This window comes from Cervus canadensis, chromosome 6 (genome assembly GCF_019320065.1).
Source record: "Cervus canadensis isolate Bull #8, Minnesota chromosome 6, ASM1932006v1, whole genome shotgun sequence".
Taxonomy (NCBI): Eukaryota; Metazoa; Chordata; class Mammalia; order Artiodactyla; family Cervidae; genus Cervus; species Cervus canadensis.
The window spans coordinates 34,216,437-34,232,296 of NC_057391.1; the positions used below are offsets into that span (position 1 = coordinate 34,216,437).

At 38.5% G+C, this 15,860-nt stretch overlaps 1 protein-coding gene across 1 annotated transcript in view; it reads left to right on the forward strand.

The window, feature by feature from the left end:
- The window catches only part of MDGA2 (MAM domain containing glycosylphosphatidylinositol anchor 2), an 858,597-nt gene that overhangs the window by 224,908 nt on the left and 617,829 nt on the right, over positions 1–15,860 (forward strand). The gene's annotated exons all lie outside the window — the stretch shown is intronic.

The window sequence follows — 15,860 nt, forward strand, 5'->3', positions numbered from 1 at the left end:
CACCTACTGTGTAGAATCATTGTAAGGATAAATACATTAATGCTTAGCTTCTGCCTTTACCACTGACCTCCTGGGCCAGTCTTCTTGCTCACACCACCCCTGTGCTCCAGCCTTCAGTGGGGACTCTGACCAGGTCAGGTGCGCCCTCACTCCTGGCTGCCCCCTTCCCATTCCCTCCTCCATGAAGGCTGAGCCTTCAGACAGCCACCTGCCCGACTGTCACTTATGTCCCTCCCCTGTCATCAGAGAGTCCGGGATAGCAAGCAAAAGACTCATTATTTTCTTTTCCTTTAGTATTCGAATTAGACTACATTCTTCCTCTGTGTGTATTTATTACTGTCTCTCCACAACTAGAAAGTAAGCTCCAGAACACAAGAACGCGACTGTTTATTCGTCATTATGTCTGTATTATCTGGGACAATGCCTAACATGAAATAAAACTGAAATAAGCATGATTTCGATGAACACAGGAATGAGTAAATAAATGCTTATGAATCCCTGAACAGACTACTTGTCATATAATAACTCAAATTATGTTATCCATTATTATTATTATCAATGTGATTATTACAAATTGATGCCAACCTATGATAATTCACACAGTGGACAGCGTGTGTAAAACAGTTTCTACACCATAGTCCTATTTATCTTTTCTGCTATATTCTGAGTTTTTTCCCCCTAAGTGAAACCTTGAATCAATATATTGACTGGTTTATATATTTTCTGAAATTAAATTGGAAAAGATTTGTTTTGTTGCACAGAATGTGTGCATCTGACACTGTAATTCTATCCCAGGATATATTGTGGCAGCTGTTTTGTAATTATTCTCAGCTTTGAACTCATAATGTTGTGTCTGCTTGATGTTTCATACAAACTTCAGGTACTAGTTTGTGTTTGTATTAATACCATTCTATCTATTGGCACAATAACCTGTATCCATATATGAAGTTTATCAACCAATTTTTTATTTTTCTCTCTGCTAGGTGTCACATGTTGTACTTATCATTAACCTGATTTTCACTGTTAGTTCCCTATGAGAAAAATGAGTCTTTCTGGTTCAACAATGCAGTCCTAGTACTTATAGGTATTCAGTATATGTTTGTTGACACAATATTTATTCATGTACTTATTTTGGTAGTTAAAACTAGATTACTCCTTGATTTTCCCAATAAGTCCTTCAATATGGCTAAAAAATGCCTTGCTTCAGTCACTTATTTGACTTTTATAGTTTATGTTGTCAAGTGATTTTATAGGGTTCAGGCAAATTTATTTTCCTTGTGTTTGGATTAGTTCCTAATCTTCTGTGCTATCATTTCTAGCTATGCTTTCTCATCAGATTTCAATTGCTTAAAGTCACCATACTTTATAGCTGATAAATTAATTATTCTGTTACATCCAAGAGTGTGTGTCTCAAAAAGCTGTTAATATCAATTGATGATGTTTACTATTCCTCTTCCCTACATTGTGAGAAAGAGTGCTGGATATTCATATGTTTTGTTTTCTTATTCAGTTTGTGGCTGTTGCAAAAGCCTGGATGAAACTTTCAATGTTTTAAGTGGACAAAATGTGCTTTAGTTTCTCCTCTTCCTGGCCTAAGGAAGTAGTAACTTCATCTTACTTCTCTATCAAAGCCAGTTGTGAATCAGACTATTTTAGAAATCACTCACTTCAAGATAAAAGTGACCACATGGCTACAATTACACTTCTTTGCAAGGTTGCAATGTGAATGAGGTCAGTGGAATTTCAATCATCATGAAATAGCCATTGGGTCTTCAGTGCATCCCTGTCAAAAGTTTTGCCCCATTCCAGTTTTGCTCCCTGTATTTGCCTCTGTGACCTGCTGCCCCAGTCTCTGCATATCACAACTGCTCATGTTGTCAGCTTGGAAGGCTCCTCCTTGACTCCATCTGACCAAACTTGCACATTAAGGATCTCCCCAAGGGCCACCTTGGCCATGCTGCTTTGCCTGGCTTCCCTGTTCACTTCATCTGCCTCACCTTTCAGCTCCCATAAACCTTTATTTATAGTTTTTTTTTTTTTTTAGGCATGTATTTTCTCCCATGCTTTATAGTTGCTGTGTACAGATCTGACCTTCCAATTACACTGTGATACCAAAGGTAGAGAGTGTTTTAGAATGTGAATTTGCAGTCCCCAGATGGAATCAGGACTGGCCATGTATTCAGTCCTTAGCTGTGATCTTGAATTTAATTTTACTTTTGGAAGGAGTAAGGGAGTGAGAGAGAAGTGGAAACAATTTCTATGTAATAATGCCTTGGATTCCAAGGAAAGCAATTGCATCTTTCCCTCACCTATGTAGAACGAGGAAGGCAAAGAATATTGTTAGACTGAGAAAAAGGTCATTTTATTTTTTGACACTTCTCTTCCCAGAGAACCTCTGGAAGCCTACAGAAAGGGTAGAATCATGCTGAGTAAGACAATGGGGCTTATATTAGCTTTTCTTTTATGAAAGTGGAGCTACCAAGATACAAACTAGACTCGTCTAATTGTTTTACTCTTTTCTAAGGAGATTGTGTGTAAGATTGCTCAGCAATTCATGATTCTTCCAGTTTTAAGGTAAACAGTCACTTGTGTCTAAGATTGCCCTGTCTCTCCCCGGAGCAGACCCTAAGACAAGGCTTCACGAGATGATGGTTTCTTAGAAAGTACCCCTAGGAGGAAGGGAATGGTACAGGGCAGGTCATGTAAGTGAAGTCACTCAGTCGTGTCCGACTCTTTGTGACCCCATGGACTGCAGCCTACCAGGCTCCTCTGTCCATGGAATTTTCCAGGCAAGAGTACTGGAGTGGGTTGCCATTTCCTTCTCCAGGATATGTAAGGATGGAGTTTAAACAAAGTTCTGTGGAAAGTACGTTGGAGTCAGTCCCACAGGGATCTCTGGAGATGGTGATGATCACACTTCCGAATGGTCCTCTGAGGGCGTGACATCTGTATGTCATCAGTAAAATCTACCCCCAGGGGTGCTTCTCTTCCTGGGTACCTGCAAAGCCGAGTCCGGAGGCTCGAGGGTAGCCCTCCCCCGGGGAGCCACAGGTGCCTGTTGCTGAGTGAGGGCGTGTCGGAGCCTGTGCCTGCGCTGGTAAAAGTGATCAGTACGCCAGCACAGGGGTGGGAGGGTGTTGACTTTGCTGCAGCCTCAGCCTGAACTCTGACATGGGTTTCCGCTAAGGGTCCTGCCCAAGAGGGGAAGCTGACAGAGGTAGTGCTCTCTGAGGGCAAGCAGTAAGATAGCACACTGTCTGTTGAGGGTTTACAAACGAACATAAAATAAAACTGGCTAAAAGTCAGTCTTTTTATTTCACCATGCACCAGCAATCCTGAAACCTGTCACTAATAGAATGCTCCTGACTCCCCTTTCTACCTATCCCGTGTACATTCACTTGCTGTGCTGCCATCCTGGCCCACTCTCAGGTACTCAAGTGTATAAAATTTTAATTCCTACCATGCTTTAAAACTGTCGCTCAGTCATGTCCGATTCTTTGCGACCCCCTGGTCTATACAGTCCGTGGAATTCTCCAGACCAGAATACTGGAGTAGGTAGCCTTTCCCTTCTCCAGAGGATCTTCCCAACCCAGGGATCGAACCCAGGTCTCCCGCATTGCAGGCAGAGTCTTCAGCAGCTGAGACACAAGAGAAGCCCAAGAATACTGGAGTGAGTAGCCTACCACTTCTGCAGTGGATCTTCCCGACCCAAGAATCAAACCGGAGTCTCCTGCATTGCAGGTGGATTCTTTACCAACTGAGCTATCAGGGAAGCCCAATATTTGGACAACATATGTATTTTTTTGAATGTCAGTCATTATCCCTATAAATGCAAATTAGTAATATTTTTAAACTTCATGGAAACAAAACAAAAAACAAGAGAAAACATTTTATGTACCTATGACCTATAAGATGTGTCTTTCTACAACTGAATCATCACAGGCATAGCGGGGATGGGGCAGCAGAGGGACGGGACACTTGACCCAGTGTGATAATGTTAACCCAGCATTTAAATTTGTTCATTTCACAAGTGTTTCTTGAACAACTCTGGGTACTGATTGTTGTGCACAGTGTGATAAATGATTATGTAAGTATAAATTGTTATATAAATATGGATTAGGATACATACATACATAAAATACATCTTATGTATACACACTCAACTATCTCAACCATGCACACATCTATCTGAACTGTGGCTCGTTTCTTTATTTCACTTAAGTCACTGCTATGTCTCTCAATATAGCCTGCTATATTTATCTCCATCATACCAAACTCTTCTAAAGAAAGACTTGTCTAGCCTGTGGAATAACTTTTCTTCCTTTTTTTTATTAACCAAAGCACTACTGCAGTTCATTTCAGCATTCTAAGCAAGACAGAAAGACCTAATTCACTACAGAGGCCTAATGCATAGTTAAATTCTGCAGATTATTTGCTAGTGAGTCAGCCTATTTACCAAGATAATTCAACTTGCAAATTAGTCATGTAGAAAGATTTAGTTGGCGAGGACAGAGTAGGCACATTTGCCCTAAAAATAGACACACTATGCTTGTTCGTGAAGCAGTACAGTAGCACCACACATAAGAGACACAGTGAGGCAGCGAGAGACTTTATTTATTTATTTCTTTGCTTATCCAAATATCAATTCCTTTCCCTGATAGAGCTTGGAGCACGTTGCCAAGCATTTGTGCCAGCTTTTTTTTCTACATTCGAACATTCGAAAATAACCCCTGGCCCATGCTAATGAATCCGGCAATAGCAGTGCCAATTGGTCTGTTTCTTCTTTTGCTTTTTGCGTTGCTGACATTTCCGTCTTTCAGCTTGGGAGTCTCAGCTGCAGGGCTAGAGCTGCAACATATTTTTGGCTCCTGTCTCTTGAAAATGGCATCATGGAACTAGATGAGTAAATTGCCATCCTGGCTTACATATATGAGGAGTGGAAGGCACTTAGAGCCTGATTGTTGTTCAGTCACTCAGTCGTGTCTGACTCTGTGACCCCATGGAGTGAAGCACACCAGTTTTCCCTGTCCTTCACCATCTCCCAGAGCTTGCTCAAACTCATGTCCATTTAGTCAGTGATGCCATCCAACCATCTCATCCTCTGTCATCCCCTTCTCCTCCTGCCTGCAATCTTTCCCAGTATCAGGGTTTTTTCTAATGAGTTGGCTGTTCACATCAGGTGGCCAAAGGATTGGAGCTTCAGCTTCAGCATCAGTCCTCCTGATGAAGGACTGATTAGGAATCTTTGAAATCTTTTGTACAAATGTAATGTGCTGAGCTATGAGGTCGGAACAGTGTCCCCCATCAGGTATATCCAATGATATTTTATATATCAGATATTTCCACTGTCAGAGTTGCAAGGTGAATCTAAAGCTTAATGGACACTTTACCAACCATTCCTTCTAGAGAGAGACATTCACCCTTAGTATGTTCTTGGTGATCCTCCCATTGTATCACTGCAGAATCTTAACCTTCCTCTTACCTTAAAGATGAGTTAACATGTTTCACTTCAGATTATTCTACTTTTAGGCTTTAAATTTGTAACGTAGTAAGGAGTTAAATCAATGTACAAACAGCTAATAGAAGACTATAATTACTAGATGGATCCATTGTATCCAGTCTGTCCACTGGTGTTTCTGAATTACATCCTAATGTAGAACAGTATGTGTTAATAATAATTCAGTCCAGAGGTACTTCAGAATGAGTTGCTGAGAAATACAGAGCCCTGTGTGTATTTGACAAACTATTCATAATGGAAGAAGGTTCTTGACTCAGAAGACTGGTGTTTTATGGGCAAAGACACTGTGCATAGACATGACCTTATGCAGCACTCAGAAAAATGTTGCCTTTCTTAGAGTATAGCATTGACTTCTCATAATAAACCAGTGCTAGAACTCATTAATGAGGCTTCTTCAGCAAATTACTCTTACTGTGGATATGCTTGCATATTGCTGGACTGAAATACCAAAATTTGCATTTGTTTTTCCAGCTGTGCTTGTTTGTTTAACTTAAAAGATCAGCTGTGAAAGAAATTCTGATCATACTCTTAAAGTACAAGAATGACCCCAGTTTCCTGATCACATTTAAAAACTCATTTGTTTTACACAGTAACTTCCTGTCATTTGTTTCCTAGTGCCCTGTTCAAAATTTGGGGAACCCATTCTGTGTACCAACTGTGGGGGGATGAGTATAAGTCATGGGAAAATACCATAACCACTAAAGAAATAGAGGTGGTATCATTGTCTTCTAGCAACTTGCCATTTTTCTGTAGGGGCAACATACACTAGATATGGTTTGAGCAACTGGAAGCCTATCAAAGCTATGAAATACAATACAAATAATAGCTAATGTTTATTGAAATTTACCATATGCTCTGGGATAGGCTAAGTTTGGGTGCATGATCATATTCAATCCACTCAACCCAATTGAGATATCTGAAGTTCAAAAGGGTTAAATATCTTGCTTTAAGATTTCAGGCCCAGCCAATATAATTATCCATTAGGACATAATTATCCAACCTTTTTGGCACCAGGGACTGATTTCACAGAAGACAATTTTTACACAGATGGTGGTGGGGGATGATTTGGGTATGATTTAAGTGTGTTACATTTATTGTATACTTTATTTCTGTTATTATTACATTGTAATGTATAATGAAATAATTATACAACTCACCATCATGCAGAACCAGTGGGAGCCCTGAGCTTGTTTTCCTGCAACTAGACAGTTCCCATCTGGGGCTGATGAGAGAGCAACGGGGCACAGTTGTAAACACAGCTGAAGCTTCCCTCACTCTTCCACTGCTCACCTCCTGCTGTGAGGCCTGGTTCCTAATGGACCACCACAGACTGGTACCCGTTGGGACCCTGTGCTTTAGGGTAGGGTCATGTTTCTATATAACTATTTTGAACTGAAGAGGCATTCATCTGAGGTTATTTCTCATAGGGGTAAGTTTAAAGAAACTGAAAAGTGGCCTACTTAAATGATTAAGTATGGTGCCCAATCTTAAGCAGCTTTCCATGTAGTGGTAGACAGAAACCAAGCAGTGTTATACTCTATGGTCAACATCATACAGAGGGTGAAGTGCAGTGGTGGGGTCTGTGGGCGACTGTGATGAGCACAGAGGAGCCCACACAATGTAGAGTAGATATCACTCTCCTTCCGGCAGGGGCACGTGCAGTGAGCTTGTGCCCAGAACTCAGATTGGAGCTCCTGCTCTCCCTGAGAAGGCAACCGGCTGCAGGACACTTTCTGTGGTTTCCCTAGAAACCTGGGGCATTGTATGTTGAGTTGACCCAGAAAGTATGGAGCACTTTAGAAGGTGAATGTGTCCATTTTTCTTCTCTTTCTTCATTCTGCTCTCTGAACGCCACTTGGGGGTCCCCTCTTTAAAGATACTATGTATGCATTTATGTAATTAGATATGTAGTTTATATATAAATGATGCATAGTATTATAGACTATACAATATGCATATAGTAATGTATAATATAAATGATACTATACATACTATATTTAGAAGGAAATGCTGTTTGCTACGCTTGTCTGCATTACTAGAAACATAACATGTATGGAATTCAGTTTATGCACAAGTGTGAAACATATATCACTTAATGTTAAACCTATTTCTAACCCCTGTTCCACTCGAACGCCTGAAGTATTCATCCAGGACTGCAAAATTTCAACCATTTTTTGAAACCCAAATCTCTTATTATCAGCTTCCATTCATTTCCATGAGAAGAGCCACCTCTCAGGTAGTGAAAAGGGAAGACTTGGGTTATTAGAGAGGTATTTTCATGAATAAGTTTTCTGTGAGATGGCCCAGTTTGAAGAAAACTTTGATTTCTGGACTTAAACATTGAAGTACTGTGTACACAGTGAGCTTGAGGCCTTTTATGACAATGATGGGCTCTCTGACAAGAAGTAACCAGATTTACGACGAGGGAGAAGAAGAAGGAGCCCTAGAATAAGGCTGGAGGTTTTAGATAGGTCAGGTGGGAACACTCTAGATATTCTAGGAGAAACTGAATGATGCAAATACTGTGTCATATTCTGTCAAATTCATAAGGAATTAATTTGAGAGGGCTGAGTTAGACTTTTTTGGTAACTTGGCCATGCGTGCATGCATGCTCAGTTGTGTCCAACTCTTTGCAACCCCATGGACTGTAACCCATTGGGCTCCTCTGTCTATGAGATTTTTTCCCTGCAAGAATACTGGAGTGGGTTACCATTTCCTACCTGGGGGCTCTTCCCAAGTCAGAAATTGAACCCACAGCTCTTGCATCTCCTGCATTGGCAGGTGGATTCTTACCACTGAGCCATCTGGGCAGCCCATAACTTGGTCATGAAGGAATGTCAACCTCCATCACCACATTAGTGGCAGGGCCATAAAGCCATGTGTTCCTCAGTACAAGAAATCCTTGGCAGGACAGATGTTTGTTTATAAGCTTTAAAATATTTCCTGGTGTTACCATGAACATAAATGGAAATTTATGGTGACTGTAGAAAGTCTTACAAAACAAGTTAGTTATTTTGGAAGCAACAATAGCCATATTTCATAGGTCATATAAAATGCAAGCCAGGTTGTTAAACTGTGAGTAAAGGGTTTTGTAAGTGAAAACAACTATGTTCAAGACAGCTGATTCCCAGGTTGTGCTAAGACATGCTTGCCCTGGTTCACATTTCAGAGTCCATACTTTTACAAATATGTTGGTCTGATGAGATGTGTGCATTATTCCTCATTCACAAAATGATGAGAAATTTAGAAAAAAAAAAGCCCAGTAGACAGAAATACTTGCATTGAGAAATGTCTGGCAAAACACAAAGGAAATCTTTAGCCAGAAAGTCCCATGGACAGAGGTGCCTGGCAGGCTACAGTCCATGGGGTCACAAAGAATTGGACATGACTGAGCGGTGAAGCTCAGCACCGCGCAAGGGACTCATATGTTTAGGAAGGAGCAGCTGCCTTTCCTTAAGAGTGACACTCTCGTCATTCAATTGCCAAGTCATGTCCGACTCTTCACAACCTAATGGACTTCAGTGAACGAGTGATACTCCTACTAGAGTTAAATAGAGTAACTGTATTGTCCATGTAAAATGCAATTTTATAATATTGCAGGATAAATTTTAATAAAAGCACAGTATTGCCTCCCTTACTGGGTCTTGAATTATTGGGACCAGAGTGACCAAATCAGAATTTATGTGTGCTATACTCCCATGTTATTCTTCAGATACTTATCTGTGTCTGCCATTGATAGATAGATTATACATATAGGTAGATTTATCTTACCTATAATTTGTGATTATCTTGTTTTTTCCTAACCACCTATAAATAGCTAGTTGTTCTCTTTTTCATGTGTGGGGAAGATATTTTCATGAGTAGGCAGTTTCTTTTCCAATGTTTAGATACCAAATCCTTGTTTTCTTTACTTTTTTCTTTCAAACTACTCTTACACACACAACACACACACATTTGTCTGTCTTTATGTATTAAATAATTTTACCCCCATGGATAGAACCATGAACTAAATTTGAAATTAATCATTTTTCTACCTATTGTTGATTAGATAAATAAGGAAAAAAAATCAAAAGTCTTTAAATCCCTTGGTAATTCATCTCAGTAGGTCATTTTTCTCCCTTCTTCATACTAATTTCCATACACCTAATACTTATCAGTAATGACTGCAAGACTAACATTTGCTGAATACTGGTATACATGTGAAACATACTCTGCTAGGTCCTTTACATTCATTGTTGGTTTCATTTAGTCATCAGAACAACTTCACAGATCAGTAAAATGAAGCTCAAAATTTTAAGTGATTTACCCAAGATCACAGAGCTACTAATTAATTGTCAAAGCTCAGACTTGAACCCAGCACTTGTTTTCTCTCAGTCTCCATGCATGTGTGTGTGTGTGTGTGTGTGTGTGTGTATCTGTCTTTCCCTGTCTCTCTGCTGTTCAACTTCAGTATGGTGATGAGCTGGAAACAGAAAGTTAAGAATCTTTTTTATGCATTAGGATTCTTTGCTTTCTTACTTATGTGGTTTTTGAAGAATCATGTGCTAGAACTCAATATGTTATTTCCTACTGAATTTTTTCTGCTGATTGAGGTTGTTAAACCAAAATATATGTGTGTATATGAGTGTGGACATACACATACACACACAGTGTTCAAAAACTAATACATGATTTATCTGCTTTAATCAATTATTTAAGGTCTTGTTTAATTTTTGAGAGAGAGAAGTTCAGAGAGATTGTTCACTTTTCCAAAGATGACTGAGTAAGTTAAGGACATAGGTGGGCATTTGAACCAAATTCTCTTGACTTCAGTGCTCTTTCTAATGCCCTGCATCTTCCCGCCTGTGTCAGGACTTTATTACCACTTAAACAGTCTAGTATGTACATTAGAAGTACCTCACATTTAAGTATGTATGATTATGATAGAGGTAATTCTGACTCAAAATGATAACACGGTATGTCTCTTTCAATTATGGTTTTCTTAGGTTATATGCCCAGTAGTGGCATTGTTGGGTCATATGGTAGTTTTATTCCTAGTTTGTTAAGAAATTTCCATACTGTTTTCCACACTATTTGTATCAATTTGCAAAGCAGCACTTTTTATAATAGCTAGGACATGGAGACAACTTAGATGTCCATCGAGAGATGAATGGAAATAGAAATTGTGGTACATACATATGATGGAATATTATTCAGCTATAAAAACACACTTGAGTCAATACTGATGAAGTGGGTGAACCTTGAGCCTATTGTACAGAGCGAAGGAAGTCAGAAAGAGAAAGACAAATATTGTATATTAATGCATGTGTATAGAATCTAGGAAGATAATACTGATGAACCTATTTGCAGGGCAATAATGGAGATGCAGACATACAGAACAGACTTGTGGACACAGTCTGGGAAGGAGAGGGTGGGACGAATTGAGAGAGTAGCATGGAAACATACACATTACCAAATTTAAACTAGATGCCCAGTGGGAATTTGCTATGTGATACAGTAAGCTCAACCCGGTGCTCTGTGGCAACCTAGAGGGCTGGGGTGGGGTGGGAGATAGGAAGGAATTTCAAGAGGGAGGGGCATATGTATACCTGTGACTGATTTGTGTTGATGTGCGACAGAAACCAGTTCAATATTGTAAATCAATTAATTATCCTTCAATTAAAAAAAATTAAACAATACACAAACTTTATAAAATTGTATAATCAGTGCAGTTTGGAGCTAGAGTTTCTTATAGCTAGAGATTCTTAGAGGCGCAAGACATATCCATGTGACTTGGGTAACTGATCTTTTCATGTTTCTGTTTTCATAGGTTAATTTAATTAATTTTATGATTTCACAATCTAATATGAAAGAGCATATCCTCCACCTGTCTTCCCATCAATAAACCAAAGCAAATAACAACTAATAATCTCATAGTTTTAATTTTTGTAATTTTAGGAGATACATGATGTAGTGGTATCTGATGTTGGAAAACTGCAGGAGAAGGCAACCTGGAATATGGAGAAAGAGGTAGGGTATAAGAATAAAGATAGTTAGAAAGACCCAGCAAAGAAGTAGCCCAAGTGTGATGGGAATTGCAGCAACTCCCAAGGTAGATATTCAAACACAAGTTCTCATTTAAAGTTATCAGGCAATTTAAATTTAGCTTATCTGATAAATCTTGTAATCCCGTGTGTATTTCTGTAAATTTGCAAAATCCTCATCCTTGAAAAATATGGTTCAATGTTAATATACTGGGAGAAGCTGCACCAACACTGAGATTCATATTACAAACTTCAGATTTGGGGATATCAGTTTTTAGAACTACTTGACAAAACTAGTTTCTAGTGATAGTGCACATAACCATCTAGAAAATAAAATGAAACCAGATAAACCCTCACTGAATATCTGTAGGAAATAAATATAGAAAAAATCACCTAAAAGTACAAAATAATAGTATCTATCAACATCAAATCCTGAGAACACTTTCTAATGGAAATCATTAAGAACAGTTAATATCATGTTATTAAAATGTTTAAGAGTAAAAGAAATACTAAACACACACACACAGAGACCATAGAGGCTGGACACTTCCAGGAACAAGTAAAATTATTTTCTGTACAGGGATGTTGAAAGGCATTAAGATATTTTTCACTAAAGTGTAATTTAAAAGCCGACTTTCCCAGAGATCTTAAGGAAAAACATGTTCATTTTAGTGCAACTTTGATATACTATTCTGAGCCACCATGTATACTTGTGTGATTTATCTATATATGTATGTACCTGTCTATATATCTAAAACAAAATGATGTGAAAAATCTAGATGTCCAACAATAAGGGATTGATTAAATTAATATTATTTGAAAATGTAACCTTTAAAGTATGATACAGATTTATATTTACAGAAGAGGAAGGAAATACATAAGATTCTGCTTTGAGATGAACAGCTCGCTTTGGAGTTCTCTACCTATTGTGAATTTTTGTGTATTTCTGTAACCATAGGAAATAATGTCTGGAAGTAAATATACAGTAGTGATAATAGGTTAAGACTATGAAGTGAAGTGTTTGTCCCTCAGTCGTGTCTAACTGGTTGCGACCCCATGGACTGTGGTCTGCCAGGCTCCTCTGTCCATGGAATTCTCCAGGCAAGAATACTTCAGTGGGTTGCCATTTCCTTCTCCAGGGGATCATCCTGACCCAGGGATTGAACCCAGGTCTCTTGCATTGAAGGCAGATTATCGTCTGATCCACCAGGGAAGCCCACTGAACATCAGATGCTCTTAAAACTATGTAATAATTTAAATAAAAACATTGCTGAATTTGATTTCTTTTTGATTGGCAGTATTTAAATAACTCTACTTAGTTTTAATCCACATAGGCTTCCCATAAGCTGCTGTCATGCTACTATTGTCAATATAGCAAAATGGTAAAAAACAAACAAACAATTGTTTGTATTTCAAATGTGCTCTCTGAAAGTAAAACAAACAAACAAACAAAAAACCTTATTATTTCTCCTTCCCTCAAAGCCAGAAACTGATGGGAATACAAGGATTTAAGGAAAATGATTGACTTTTTGTTATGGAGTAACAAGAGTCAACTGAGGGGTGGTAAATAAAGGGAGAGGAAAGATTATTATGATTTTTTGATGTTAGGACTTGTAGATACTATGTCTTCAATATTAAATACTCTTTGTTGTTGTTGTTTAGGTGCTTAGTCATGGACTGCTGCATGCCAGGCTTCTCTGTCCTTCACTATTTCCTGGAGTTTGCTGGAACTCATGTCCACTGAATTGATGATCCCATCCAACCATCTCATCCTCTGTCATCCCCTTCTCCTCCTGCCCTCAGTTTTTCCCAGCATCAGGGTTTTTTTCAGTGAGTCGGCTCTTTGCATCAGGTGGCCAAAGTATCAGACCTTCAGCTTCAGCATCAGTCCTTCCAATGAATATTTAGCGTTGATTTCCTTTTAGGTTGACTGGTTTGATCTTGCTGTCCAAAGGACTCTGAAGAATCTTCTCCAGCACCACAGTATGAAAGCATTAATTCTTCGGTGCTCAGCATTCTTTATGGTCCAATTCTCACATCCATACATGACTACTGGAAACAACCATAACTTTGACTAGATGGACCTTTGTCAGCAAAGAGATGTCTCTGCTTTTTAATACATTGTCTAGGTTTATCATAGCTTTTCTTTCAAAGAGCAAGCATCTTTTAATTTCATGGCTGCAGTCATGAACTGCAGTTACTCTTAGCATCACCAATTTGATCAAGGGAATAAGGAAAAAGAAGTCTCTGGATCCAGGTTCTCTATGTCATTTGGTTATTATTTATCTAAACATAAGTTACAAACACAGGAAGTCTCCTCGCTCTCTGAAGTCTCTCCCTTTCTTGAAAAATTCTCAGTGGAAGCAGAACTTAATTGCAATTGAGTCTTTGTCAGGAAGCGAGGTGGTAGGAGCCAAGAAATGGAGTTAGAAAAGCACAGCCATTTTTCTCTTTCCCGGGACTTAATGTGATGCCAGATACTTTCTCAAATGGTGAATTTGTTTGAATTGTCTAGCAATTCTTTCTCTCTTAGAAAGTGCCAATGAACAGTGAGTTAGGGGAAGCTTCATGTGGTTCTGCTAAACATTTGATTCAGTGCAGACTCTGTGAGCGATGTGCTTCTTTCTCATTATTAAGAGATCTATCGTTGGAACATGCCAAGATTAAAATTTATCATGCTGTTAGTCTAGATCTATGGATTAGCTGCACCTAAGAAAGAAATAAACTGGTGCCAAACTCCTAAGAAAGATAAAGTATTCCTTGATTTCACTAAAACACATTTATTGATCTTGCCAGATTTTTCTTTCCTCTTTCCGAATCGGTATTTTAATTTGATGATCAGCTCACAGAGAAACTTTTCTAGGGATGATTTGCATTGAAAATATATCATTCTATTTTGAGTGCCACTTCAAAGTCAACATATAATTGGAAACTGAGGAAAAAAATTAAAGAGCATTTTTCCTCACTTTGTTGTCTGCATTACTTAAGAGTATGGATAATTAATCTGGAGAATACCGTATCAGTATCATTCAGCCCTTCTCATAGTGAAAAAAGATGAATGTTCAATTCTAAAGTTTGTGTTTCACTGAAAATGTTGCTATGAATTATTTTAAGATTTCAATGAATTTCTCCTTACATTAGAAATGTATAGAAATTTTCATAATAAATTATTATTCTGTCTTACTACAAAATAAGAAATCCTTGTTAGCCTATATAGAGACTAATTTTCAGAAACAAGTTTATATTTGATTCTTATTAGTTGAGATGTGCTGTTATTTTCAAAATGAAAAGTGATACCTTAAAAAGAATGTAGTTTTCAAGAATCTGCTTCCAAAACTCTCATACATAAATTTGTTATATTCTGATATCCTATTATCATCAGCCAAACCCAAATAATAGGCCCTACTGGGACAGCCTACTTTCAGCTGAGTTTTTCCCCTGTCATTGTTCTATATAGAGAACTTTATATATGTGCAGCTATTCTGTATATATGGAGCTTTTCCCTATGATTGTTTCTTTCCCACATGCATGCACTATATGTGTGTGTGTGTGTGTGTGTGTGTGTGTATTATACATTGGAGAAGAAAACGGTAACCCAGTTCACTATTCTTGCCTGGAGAATCCCATGGACAGTGAGCCTGACAGGCTGCAGTCTGTGGGGTCACAAAGAGTCAGACACAACTGAAGTGACTCAGCACACAAACAGTTAATCGGAGATTACAAATACCACTGTAAGCGAAGGCAACTCACTCAACTGTGGGTAATGATTTACAATGTAAGTTGTTGTCAACAGACTTTATTTTTTTAGAGTAAATTTTAGATTCATAGCAAAACTGAGCAGAAAGTACAAAATGTAAAATTTAATCATCTGGTTTAAAGAGTGGGGAAAATATGTAGAGTTTTCCAAATTTAATGATAAAAGTTGCTTAAAGACATTTATATTTATCTTCTCAGTCAAAGGGCCTGTGTAAATGGGAGTAATGGTGGACATATCACATGAGTATTATAAGAATTTTATGTGGTAATATATATAATATGTTAATCCTGGTGCCTAGCTAATAGAAAGCTGAAGCTCCAATCCTTTGGCCACCTGATGCAAAAAACTGACTCATTGAAAAAGACCCTCATGCTAGGAAAGATTGAAGGCAGGAGGAGAAGGGGATGACAGAGGATGAGATGGTTGGATGGCGACTCAATGGACACGAGTTTGAGCAAGCTCCGGGAGTTGGTGATGGACAGGGAAGCCTGGTGGGCTGCAGTCCGAGAGACCACAAAGAGTTGGACACAACTGAGTGACTGAACTGAACTGAGCAAATAGA